A 13,180-nucleotide genomic window follows, 5' to 3' on the forward strand; every position below is an offset into this window, starting at 1 on the left:
AAGTGGTATCTAGAGAGAAGCAGGAGCAACACCGAGCTGGTCTTAGGGAGAGGAAGGAACTGGGAGGGAAGATGATCTTTCTTAGGCAGAACGACCAAAATCTCACTTTTCACATCGCTCCCTTTCTCTCTGTGCCTCTGTGTCTTACACGCTTTCTGTCTGTTGTGTGAGACTTCCTTTCCGGGAGACCATCTCTTTCCCGATCTCTGCCCCTCGAAGTTAGTAGAGACCTTTGCGGGCCTACCCACAGTTCAGGACCATGGAGAGTGTCCTGCGAGACACGTGCCCTCTCCCGAAGGAAACTCAGTTCAAATATAGGACTGCCATAGAGAGTAAGACACAGGCTGAGTGGAAGCAGGGTGAGAGGTGGTGGTCAGAGGGACGAGTGGGGGCGGGGGGCTGTCATTCCAGCCCGGTCCTACTGGGATATGTTTTCTAAACTGGCATTTAGAAATGTTGCTGCTCTGGATCAAAGGCCGCGCGCACGTACACACACACACACACACACACACACACACACACACCCTGAATCACTAGATTTTGGAGGATTGGGAAGCAAAAAAAAACTACCCATCCTGGGATATGTAGTTCAGGAGTGCAGCCCTAAACATAACCAGCAAATCCTGGCACAGAGAACGCTATGACCCGTGGGTAGGTGCTGGGGAGGCTGGGGAGGCAATGTTGTGCACACAATCCCAAATCTGAGGGTGTGCTCACGAGTAGGAAGAGTAGGCAATAGGGACCATGCTCTCTTAGGCCTGTTCATTCTGTTCATCTGGCAGCTGCAGGCTGGAAGTGGGGGGGTCAGCCAGGGCCTTCCCTGGCCCTAGCTCAGAACTAATGGGACCCAGGAGTTTCCTCTTCCCCCAGCAGCTCCCTCTGGACAAAACCAGGGGCCAGATTTCGGGAGCAGTCCAGATGTTCAGGGAAAATACAGGGAAGTGGAACAGATGGGGCCTGGGATTCCAGTGGGGGCAGGGGAGGAGGGCGGCAGCTGGAGACGGTGCTGGGGCATGTGTTAGAGACGAGGTTGGCACAGTGTGCCAGGGCATGCCCTACAGTGTGAGCCCAGGATACGGGACTTGGTTAAAGATCAGGTGGAGTCAGGTGGCCCTGAGAACCTTCCCTGGACCAGCTACTAAGATCTGAGCTGGCTCCCGTTGTGCCAGGGTCCAATGGGTGTACCCTGTGTCAGAAGTGTGACAGAATACAAGTGAACGTGACAGACCCTGCCCCTGCACCTGCACAGAGGAGCTTAGTCTGTCTGCCTATCATTCAGGACTTGGATTTGAGCGCATCTGCCACTCAGCAGCCAGAGTGGCCGCTCCTTCTAGGCTCAGGGTAGAAAGTTTTGCCGAGAGAAGGCCCAAGCTTTCTACCCCAGGAGACAACTCATCTCCCCATGCAGGGCCTTGATCCATGCCCATGCCATCCCTGTCCTGTGGTTCTTAGGAGGCTGTGGAGCAAGAGTATGGACACCTACCACAAGACTCTAGAACTCTTACCATCCTGCCTCCAGCGTGGACTTGAGGTCCAGAGGCTTTTCCTCCCCACCCCCATTTTACTTCACCCAGCTGTTTTCAATTCCCTGAGGTCACGCCGGTGTGAGAGAAGAGCCATGAGCTCACTGGGAAGATGAGCAAACTCGGGTGCATAGGAACAAACTTGCATGGAAGGCACAGTTCTGCGGCAAGGCGAGATTGAAAGCTGTCTCCAAGGCTTTGGGACAACGTGGTCACCAGCAAGTCATGTAGCCCCGAGCATGACTCTCCCCACCCACTGAATGAGGAGGTCGGAACAGGTTGATCTCCAAGACCTCTTTATGCTCCACTCAGCTCTGGGAAATGGAATGGTGGGGGTCAGCTGTGTTGATGGTACCCCAGCTGAGGACAAGGCAGTGATCAATCTCCCTCCCTTTCTAGGCTCTCAGGACCTCCCAGGAGGTCAGGAGATTTGGCAGGGTGGGTCTTCCATAGGCTTCAGTCAGGGTGGGGCTGGAGGACCATCTTGGGAAGGCCAGATTCTGAACTAATGCGCTGCGTGCTCAAGAAGGAGAGCAGGGGAGGTGTGGGGTAGAGAGCAGAGCTAACTGGGCAGGCCAGCAGCAGACAGGCAGAGCCAGGCAAACAGAGCCAGGCGAGCAGAAAGCTCTAGGGCTTTACAAATGGATTTTGCTAAAACGGAAATTTCCACCCATCCCTGAAATGGAGCCTCGTAGCAGTATGGCCAGCTCTGGTGCCAGCTCTGGTGGGGGCCTGCAGCAACTGGGGACACAGGCAGGGACAGAAACCTCAAGCCAACCCATCTCTCCCCGGCACCCTCCTTCCTCCCCTCTTCCCCTGATGACAGGGGTCATCGGGTTCCTTAGGGACCTGAAGCATCCTCACACCTTCTGAAACCTTTCTCACCTTCCCCCCTAACCTCTGTGTGGCTCACACTCCCCCAGTCCACATCCTCCTCCTCCTCCTCCTCCTCCTCTTCAGGATGCCTCTACCCCAAACCGCCCTCACACCTCCCCTCCTCCCCCAAGACTGACCTGACCAACTTCCCACCTCTACCTTTTCACCCTCTTACCCACCCCCTCTGCTCACCCTCCCCCTCACACACCCTCTTACACTCTCCCCTCAGCTCACCCCCAACCCTGGTCACACTGCATTCTCCTCACTCCACTTTTTGGAACTCTCTGCTGCTCCCAACACTCTGTCACCCTCCATTTCCCTCCTCCTGCCACTCCATATGACACTGCCTTCCTAGCTTGAACCCCCTCTCCTACACACTTGCTTAGAACTATTAATAGTCCTTGGGGGTTGCTTTCGGAGACAAGGTCTTGGCTCTGTAGCCCAGGCTGGCCTTGAACTTGGAATCTTCCTACCTCGGACTCCTGAGTGCTGGGATTATGGGGGGGGGGGGTGTGCTCCCACACCCACACACCTGGCCCCCACCATCACGTCTTTAGAGCTAAGTAGCTCCTGGGAAGGAACTGGGTTCTCGTATCAGACTCCTAACTCGACCCTGACTGTTGGATGAACCAGGAAATTGTCTGGTGCCTCTGAGATCATTTCCTTACCTGTACAGCGGAGTTGACAACTAGCCGCCCCTGCGGTGGGGCTGTTGCGCAGACTTCTTGGTGGAACGCTTGCCTAGCATGCAGGAGCCTTAATCATGTCCATTTGCTGTTTTGTAATTAATTGATCCTTAGGGGGAGGGGAAGGATGGAGCGGGTTGTGCCAGCCCAGAGGGCCGGAGTAAAGGAAAACAGTGAACGGCTCCTGGGAAATGCGGATAGCCCAGACCTTAAAGAGACATATGCAGATACTGGCCATGGGGTATCACAGAGAATGAAGACACCCTTTCCTTCCCAGGCCAGTGCCCAACACAGACTTCCATGGACACCACCCAAAAGCTAACCTAGGAGTTGGAATGTTGGATGGAGTCCGGGACATCCCGGGTCCCTTTATGAGTGGCTAAGAAGAGTGTTGCTGGACTAAGACAATACAGTAGTAGCCAAGAGAGTAAGCACGAGGGGGGGGGGGCGTTGCCATGTTGGGGATTTCTTGCTGCAATCACAGAGCTTAAGGTCTATATAGATAGGGGACTAGTCAGCGCCTTATATGAGCTCTTGAAATCAGGAGATGTGTTAGGACCTCAGGGCTGCAGAGAACAGGCTCCTGCTTCTAGGTGGGGGGACAGCAGAGTATGGAGACTGGGCAGAACTAAGGCTGCATGAATGTGGCCTGCAGTCAGAGCAGGCCAAAGGACTGCATTTAACCTGAGCAGGTGGGGCACTGAGGGGCACCTGGTAGGCCATGGGGGTATGGTATGGAGCCCACCTTTTTCTTTGTCAGCTTCACTTAGAATTAGCAGGAGAAGCCGGGCGGTGGTGGCGCACGCCTTTAATCCCAGCACTCAGGAGGCAGAGGCAGGTGGATCTCTGTGAGTTCGAGGCCAACCTGGTCTACAGAGTGAGTTCCAGGACAGGCTCCAAAGCTACACAGATAAGCCCTGTCTCGAAAAACTAACTAAATAAATAAATAAAAATAAAAGTAAAATTAGCAGGAGAATTAGCATCTCTCTGGCTTTCTCTCATTCTAGCCCCAGGTGCTGCGTACCAATCTCAGAGCCTGGCCTGAGCTGGGCCAATCTGTGGAAGACCAGGTTGTCACAGGGGAGAGATGGCTGTGGGTTAAAGGTGATATATAAGGACAAGCAAATAGTCACTCGGAGAAGTGGCCTTGGGTCTGGGGCCTGGCAGAAAGGATAAGCAGGAAGATGGGAACTAGGGAAAGAATACATCTTCAGAATGGCCCAGGAACAGGGAGCCTGAGAAAAACTGGGGCATGAGCAAGGCTGAGGATGTCTGGGAGGTAAGAGTGAGTGAGTGGACCAAGGTGGACTGTGTTCCAATGACTGTGAGCGAGACTGAGCATTCCCGGGGCTTGTGGGCTTGTTCGTAAGAAACTGAGTTTGTGTCTCTGAACACTCAGAGCTGTGGGGGAGGGGAGGGAAGGGGAGAGGAGGGGAGGGAAAGAGAAGGAAGTACAGAAGATAGAATTACTTTCAAGTCTAAAGCCTAGACTTCTCCAGGCTCGGCAGGTGGGCTCATGCACACACTTTGCAGAGCATTGTGGGATATTGGTTATCACTGGAGCCTGGAGGCTCACCTCACCTCAGTTCCTGCAGTTCCGTTTGGCTTTCCATAGGAGAGGAAAAGAGGAGCCCCATATCCTTGGAAATAGGGGAGTAGAAATCTGACCAGGCCCAGCCTGCTGCCCCCTCATCCAGACTAAGGAGGTCCAAGTCAGAATGCTGGCACTCCCACATTCTAGCCTATGTGGCTTTGGCACATAGCTAACTGCTCTAGCATCCTCATTTTAAAAGAAGGATAATAATAGTGATAACAGCCACGTTGGTGAGGCACGGTGCTAGGCATTTACTCTCTTGAGACGCTGAGACCAGACCTTATTTGTTGATGCTAGGCAGGCATGCAACCTCATTAGCTATACTCCTACCTTTGGTTTTGTTTGTTTGTTTGTTTTGAGAAAAGGTCTTACTCTGTAGCTCAGGTTAGCCTAGAACCTGAGATCCTCCTGCCTCAGCCTTCTGAGGGCTGAGATTACAGATGTGTGCTAATAAATTCAGCACTAACACTTTACTAATGTCCTCACACAACCTTATAAGGAGGTTTTGCAGGTGAGAAAACAGGAGTCCGAAAGACTAAGTGATTTCTGTTGCCTGTAGTCACCGGGCGAGTGAGAAGGCAGGGACTCTAGCCTCAGAGCCCTGCCCTTCATAGAGTACGGTATCTATGTCTCCAAGTCACTGTGAGGGGTAAATGAGATAATGCACATAAAGAAGTATTTAGCTACTGCCTGGCACACAGCAAGTGCTCAGGAACTAATGTTGTCATTACTTATTCATTGGCACGGGTGCTCCGGGTTTTTGGTTTATGGCTGGGCAGATAGCAGGGGGCTTGGGAAAGGAGGGAGAAACTTTTTGGGGGTGGATGCAATTGTAAGGAGGCCACAGGTGCAGGGGGCTGGGTGCAGAATGCGCTGGTGGGAGGGTGAGCCGGCGAGGCAAGCAGAGAAGAGGGAACGGAAGTGAATGGCTGTGTATTTACTTAAAGATCACTCCTGTGATCTCACTGGCCAGACATCTGGTTTTCCTGGGCATCCCCAGGGAATGGAAGTCAGACAGCATTACTTCAGCGGCTCTGATGCCGTTTACCTCAGGTCTGCTTGAACTGGCTTGACATCTTGAGGGCTCAGGCCGTTTCACTACGAACTGAACCACAGCTCTAGGTCTGGTCCTGGAGCTTGCTGGGAGTGGTAGTCCTTTCTGGATTGGTTGCTCTCTGCTCAGAGCTGGAAAACACAATCTGACTTTCTGTCCAGGTCTGTCCTATTACAGAAGTCTGGAGGCTTCAAGGTGTTGAGAGGATCATTGGGTGAATCTCCACACCTCTCCCCTCCCTGACTACCTGGAGAAGAGACCCCAGGAGGGCATTTACTTGTTGGAGGAAAGAGTATGAGTCCTAATGAGCAAGGAGGAGAGCAGCTGGGAGAGTTCTAGAAGCTGTGGTCATCAGGTGAGACCCTCACGGGGCCGATCAGCCAGAGGGTGGATCATTACATCCTTCTTTCTCAGCCGGGCAGTGGTGGTGCACGTCTTTAATCTCAGCACATGGGAGGCAGAGGCAGGTGGATCTCAGTGAGATCGAGACCAGCCTGGGCTACAGAGTGAGTTCCAGGAAAGGTGCCAAAGCTACACAGAGAAGCCCTGTCTCGAAACAAAACAAAAAAAAAAAAAAGAAGAAGGAGAAAAAAAGAAAACATCCTTCTTTCTCAGGTGAGGTCCCGGGGAATCAAAGAGTTCCATGAGACTCAGTGAGGGAAGCCAGGTTAGGGCCAGACGGGGCCGCCTAGCTGATGGGGAGGGCTGCAGACAGCCTTGCTCTTTGTCTGGTTCTTGCACAGCCTTCTCCTCCAATAAACACAGGACAAGGACTGAACGAAGGTTAGTTGGTTAGAAGAGGCACCAAATTGCTTGTCTGTCCTTGGCTCTAAACTTCGGTTCTGCCCATTGCAAAAACAACATAGTGATGGTTTTCATGATCCCCCTCCTGTCTTGGGTCATGCTCATTCATTCATTCATTCATTCATTCTCCTCTTCACTCATTCAGCAGGCATGTCCAAGCACCTACCTTGTGCTGGCCCTGTCTTAGAACTCCTGGAACAGCAGCAAACTATTTTCTTTCCATTTTTGTTTTAATTCCTATGAGCCACTGAACCTGCAGGTGTTTAGATGCTTTGTGTGCCAAGCCTAGATTAGGGAGGGGTGGGTCAGAGCAGTCTATAGCCTGGTCTCTGCCCCAGGAAGAAATCCCCCCTTGGAGTAACAAGAGATCTCGGTTGAGGCATCATTTGGGGCCTGTCTGCTGCCCAGCCCAGCATCCCTACTTTTTCCAGTTTTATATTCCCAGCTTTCCAAACACCCCAGGACTTCATGAGATCTAATAAAGTCAGGCTGGTCCTTGCTCTGTGTATGTCTTCATGTGAACCTATATGAATGTTCATGTACACGTGAGTATTCATGCAAGTGTGTGTATATTCACATGAATATGTGTATTTATGTGTGTGTGTGTGAGTGAATGTTCCTGTGTGTGAGTGTGCCTGTGAGTGTGTGTGTGTGTGTGAGTGTTCCTGTGTATGTGTTCCTCTGTGTGTGTGTGTGCACAAGTGTGAATATTACCGTGTGTGTGTGTGTGTGTGTGTGTGTGTGTGTGTGTGTGTGTGTGGTGTGTATATCTCAAGCAAGGACTGTCCAGAGGTGCATTCTCCCTGAGCAGATGCCCAGCTGGACAGCTAGGGTTTGGGGGGCAGGTGATGTCAGTCTCCACCCCTATCCCAATTGTAGACCCCACTGGGTCTTTCTGCCAAGAGGGGCTGCCCACAGAAAATGAGCACCCAAACTAGGCTGACAGTGGTTTCTTAGTCCCCAAGGAGAACCTGTGGAAAGGCCAGGAAGTGAGAGGGAGTAAAGGCAATGAGGTACCTCAGAGTGCATGACCTCACTACCAGCCAGGGTCCCTGGGGTTTCATTCCCTGCCTGGGCTTCTGGGCCTTTTTCCAACCCTGAAGGTGCCCTGACCCAGCAGCCTTGTCCCAAAGGCCCTATTTGACTTGCAGAAGAGGCAGAAACAACCCCCGGAGATTAGGTCTTTGTCTGTGTTCTGTGGCCCGGCCTCTGCTTCTCCCCCGACTCAGAGACCCGGCAGAATGTTCTCTGAGGAACTGGATTCTAAGCAACAGCTGGCCCAGCAGAGGGAGGCTGTGAGCAGCAGGGGCATGTGTGGGGGAAACTGGGAGCTGGGTACCACGTGCCGAGAAATGGGGGGCCCGCGTCTGCACAGGCGCCCCCCCCCCAACACTGTCTGACAAAACGAGCTGCGTCCTTGCCGTCTCTATTTTTAGTCGGAACTGGAAGGAAAGGAAATTCGGGGGCCAAGCCACCAGCCCCGGCTGCCGCTACCAGCACCCACTCCACGTGGTGCGGGGGCACAGGAGGAGCCCCAAGTACCAGAGTCTCAGGGAGGCGGCACATTGCTCCCTCCCACCTGTCAACCCAGATACCGGGGCCTGATGGAGCCTGGAGTCAGGGGACATGCTCCGGGTTCCCAAAGCGGGAGGCAGTGCCTCCTTCTTCCTGCCTGACCCGGATGCCCTGCTGGCGGCATCCTGCCGGAGAAGAGGATAGAGGAGCATCCAGACCCAGTTTGCTCTCCTGAAAACAAGACTTTGGTAGCTCTACTTGTGGGCTCTTTGGGTGGAGCCCCTGCTTCCTTCCACAGGCTTAAACAGCTTAGAAGGTCCATTGTGGCTGGCTCTTCCTCAATGGGAGACTTGAGTCGATAGACCCGTCCAACCACCTCAGCAAGAACTGGGGGCAGAGGGAGGAGTGTTTCAGTGTCTCCACTTGGCAAAAGGACAACCTAGCTGAAGCCCACAACTTTCACAGTCGTGACTTCTGAGTTCAAAAAAACACAGTCCAGGTGGCAGTGGAGTACAGTGGTTAGAGCCTGGACTCCAACCTGCAGACAGATGTGGGCCCGGTCCTGACTACTCTGCCTACTGGCTGTGTGACCCTGAGGAGGTGAACAAACCTCTCTGAAATTCTATTTTCCCATCTGTAGACAAACCATACCTTCCTTGAAAAGCAGATCCAGAGCCTGTACGGATGGCTCAGCAGTTAAGAACTCTGGCTGCTTTTCCAGAGGATGTGGGTTCAATTCCCAGCATCCATGTGGCCATTAACAACTATTTTAGCTTCAGTCCCAGGTGCATGCCTATGGTGCACAGAGATAGACACATGCAGGTAAAACACCCATACACATACAATAAGTAATAAACAAATCTTTGAAAGTTTAAAAAGAAGATCCAGGACAATCCTGGGTCTGAACCCCATGGTGTAGATAATCTCAGGCCCACATTGCAGATCCAGAGCACTGGGCAGATTCCCCAAGTGACCTAGGATTCCCCACACACAAAACATTTAAGGACCACTAAAGACCTTGACCCCAAAGTTAAGAGATCTGGATGTTAAGATCATGATCATGATGGCCTCTCTCTACCTAGGAAGTCCCCATTTCCTTTTTGATTGGTTACACAAAGTGAGCTTTGTGGTCCATTTGGGACGTCCACCCGAAGGCTATGAAGTATAACTAGTTAGTTATACTTAGTTAGTTAGTTTTGAAACAGGGTCTCTCTATGTAACCAGGCTGATGTCTCACTCATGACCCTCTTGTCTCAGCCTCCCAGGTGCAGGGATTGATAGGCATGTGCCACAATACCCTGCTCTCTGTGAAGTCTAGTGAGCAAAGATGAAGAAGAGTATGAAGAGCTGGCCTGGGGGCAGGATTGAAGACATCGAGGGTGGGCCCCTGCCTACTTCTTCCCAGGAGCTGGTATGGTCCATCAGCCAACATGTCAGCCAGCCAGCCGACAGAAACTGAGCTGCATCCCTCCACCAACCCGGGAGGCTGTTGCCATGGCAACTTCATATTTATCCACTTTAGCTCCTAATTAAGGGGAAAAGCATATAACATATTGGATGTCAAGGAGGCTTTGTGAGCCTCAATTTAGCGGCCATGCCTGGATGTCAAACCCAAGCGTGATTGCTGTTAATCACCTCCCAAATTACCAAGACAGGTCACAAAGGGAGAGGGTCCCCAGTGGCAGGGCCAGCAGGGCCCAGGGGAGATGAGGTGGAGGGCAGGAAGGGTGACTTCAGCCTCATGACCTGGGAGACTGATGGGCAAATGCTGGTCTGATTGTAAGGTCTGTGGGGACAGTGGCCAAGTCTGTTTTCACTGACTCTGTGTCAGAGAGCGTCACCCTAGAGAGTCACAAATAAAGGCCCTTGGTCTGTAGAAAGGAACTGGCCAACTGATGAACCAGGAGGAAGTAAGGACCATCTGGTAGCTCCTGGTATCGGAGGAAGATGGAAGGATGACTGGGAATGGTAAGTGCAGGCCAACCTGTCATCCAGTGGGATGACAGCCACCACATGGCAGATGGGCGGTCCAATGGGGGTCCGCTTAGGATGGACTGGCTGGGTGGCTGCATTTACCAGTTTACCCATGCTCTCCCAAGGTTGGTTCTTGAGCTCCAGTTAGGTCAGCTCCTGCTGTGGTGACGCTGGCCTGTGTCATTGGGTGGTACCTCAAAGCCATGCTCCTTGAAGCTTTGGATAGTCCCTGGGGCCCTGTGCAGGCTGACAGCTGTGTTAGGAGTCCAGGGTACTGATAGGAGGACATTAGCAGAGTAGGTAAGAACTTGAGTTTGGGGAGAGTTTCACCTTGATTATTCATAGCTGTGTGACTTTGATCACATCACACAATCTCTCTGATTCTGTGTCATCATCTGTCAGGGGGGATTATGGTAACTCCTATGTCATGTGTCCTGTGCGGTTCCACAAGACAATGTGGAAGGATGGCACCCTGGCATGTGGTATGCCCTCAGTAACTGTGCAGAGAGTACTATTACCTGAGAGGCAGGCTTGGAAAGGTGGCACAGGCGGGTGGGGATTGAGGGCTGGGCTTGGAGGAGTAGAGGAACAGTTCTTTGTGTCCCTTTTTGATGGCTCTGAAAGAAAAAACCCAGAAGGGAGCCTTGATGGAAGGGGTGGAGGATGATGGGAGCGAGAGGGGATGGGACCACGGATGCCTGTGTGACCTACATGGGGGTGTTTCTCAGTCTAAGAAAAGGCCATAGGAAGGAGGCTCTGGGGCTCGCTTACCAGCCAGTCTAGACAAATTGATGAGTTCCAGATTCAGTGAGACCTTGCTTCAAAACAGGGAGTAAAGGGCAACAATTAAGGAAGACACTCAACCTTGACTTCTGGACTCCACGCACACATACTCACACACATTCACACACACACACACACACACACACACACACACACACACACACACACACACTTGCGTGCCCGCACACACACAATACCTGGGCTGATTCCACTCTGTACTCATCCCAGACTTCCTGAATGAGAATCAAGGGCTGTGGCCTTGTGACTGTTCTCAACATTTCCTGGGGTCTCTGAGACTCAGCCCAGCCTGTGACTTACTGTTCAGAACCAAAAGGTCACTGCAGGTCAGAGCTTGGAGCAGAGAAGGACAAACCCTCCCGACGCCTGCCTTTTGCAGGTAGTGCCCAGGTTCTGCTTGAAAACTTGTACCTGGAAAAAACCCACAGAAAAAAACTTCTGAAGCCACTATTAATACTGATAGCCCACTACCATGGACCAGCCAAGAAAAAGCATTTGAAAAATACCTAGGAGGAGGAGGAGGAGGAGGAGGAGGAGGAGGAGGAGGAGGAGGAGGAGGGGGAAGAGGAAGAAGAGGAGACCGAACCAGGGACCAGTTAAGGGCATCTCATGAATGATCTCTTTCAATGCTCACAACAGCCACTGAGTAGGTCAACTCATTTATACAGAGGAGAAAGTGGAGGTTCAGAGGGCTATGTCGAAGGTCACAGAGCTTGTTCGTGTGATTCAAACCTTGGTCATCTGAATCTGTGGCTGACATGACCTCCTCTTTCTCTACATACAGTTCAGGAAACAGGAGGCCCAGAGAGCTGCCGTGAATTTCTCAAGATCACAAAGCAAATGGGTGGTAGCGGAAGGACTAGACCCCTTCTCTTCCTACTCTCCACTCTTCAGACACGGTTTGCAGACAGGTTAGGGATGGGTTGAGGGAGTGTTCTCAGGTCTGCACTTCCACTCTAGACGGAGAAAGAGGAAGCAGAGTGATAAAGGCTGACACGCAGGGAGAAGGAGCAACTTGGGACAAGGTGACCATGGTGGCCGTGGCAGCCTTACTGGCCTGGTAGGAGGAGTTGTGTGGCCTGGTTTCCACAGATGTGGGCTGCAGCCGCCCGCTGAATGGGAGGCTATTAAGGGAAAATGCTTTGCAAGGAGCTGAGCAGCCGGGTGCACAGACCATCGGGTGCTGAATGGGGGCTTTGTCTCCTTAGCCTCCAGCAGACGTCTGCTGCCTGTGTCTGTGTCTGGGAGGCTGGCTGGTCATGAGGCCAGAGGGTCATTCTAAGAAGGCTCTGTGGCCTCCACTTCCTTCATGCCCCCCTCCCGGGGTGGCTCTGGGGGCAGATCAGAGAGCACATGCTATAGTTGACTGAAAAGTCCTAGGGACTCAGTTTTGCTGTTTGTACAATGGAGCTAAAGAGGGGATTGTCTTCTAACCTCATAAAGGCGGAGCCTGAAAGGAACCTCACCTTCGTGGTGGTGGGTGGTAGCTACAGTGAATGTTGTGTGGGGCCCCGAGGCTTCCCCTTGATCTCACTCCATCCCACTCATCCCAGGGAAAACTTATTTCAAGTCTCTCCACTGTTTCTCCCCACAACAGACAGACAGCAGCTCGTGATGGCCGTCTCGTGTGAAGTGAGGCTGTGTGGAGAAAGATCAACCCTAAAGGAAGAGCTCTGAAGAACATGCAGGTTCCAGGCTGCATTCCCCCTTGACTTAGGACACCCTCAAAGGCTGAAATGTGCATGGCAGTCAACACCACAAGCCTTTAAGGATGCTGGTCCTTCATTTGTGTGCCTTCCTCCCGGACCCTTTACCAGTCAGCTCTTCCCTGTGCTTTGGATGTTACAAGCTGCCTCAAGGAAGCCATCCTTCAGACCCCAGATCCTCCAGACAAGCACCCACCTCTCTCTTTGGGGCCTGGAGTCCTGTGAGGTTAGAGATGTATGGCCCATTGAACAGAGCTTGGCCCACAGCAACCCACATATAGATGTCTGCCAGATGAAGGAGTGGATGAAAAAGTGAAGGAATGACTTGATTCCTTGGTCCAGGGGAGAAATAAAGTAAAAGGGAATGTCTGGTGGGATGAAGAGAAAGCAGAGGGGCTTCAGGAGAGGCTGTGAACACACCAGGTGAGGGGCTGAGCTGACCTTCTTTCCTGGGACCTGTCTTGAAGTTAGACTGTCATCACAGCTGGTGGTTGCTGAGGACCTTCTGCAGGTCAGCCACCATGATCAGCACGCCATACCCTCACATATTGCTCGAATGCTGCTTCATTGACTCTGTCCCACTCCCCATACTAAGAACGGAAGCCAGGGCCTCAGGCACGTCAGCCAAGTGCCCTCTTCCTGAAGTT

This window comes from Peromyscus eremicus, chromosome 19 (genome assembly GCF_949786415.1).
Source record: "Peromyscus eremicus chromosome 19, PerEre_H2_v1, whole genome shotgun sequence".
In the NCBI taxonomy this organism is placed as follows: domain Eukaryota; kingdom Metazoa; phylum Chordata; class Mammalia; order Rodentia; family Cricetidae; genus Peromyscus; species Peromyscus eremicus.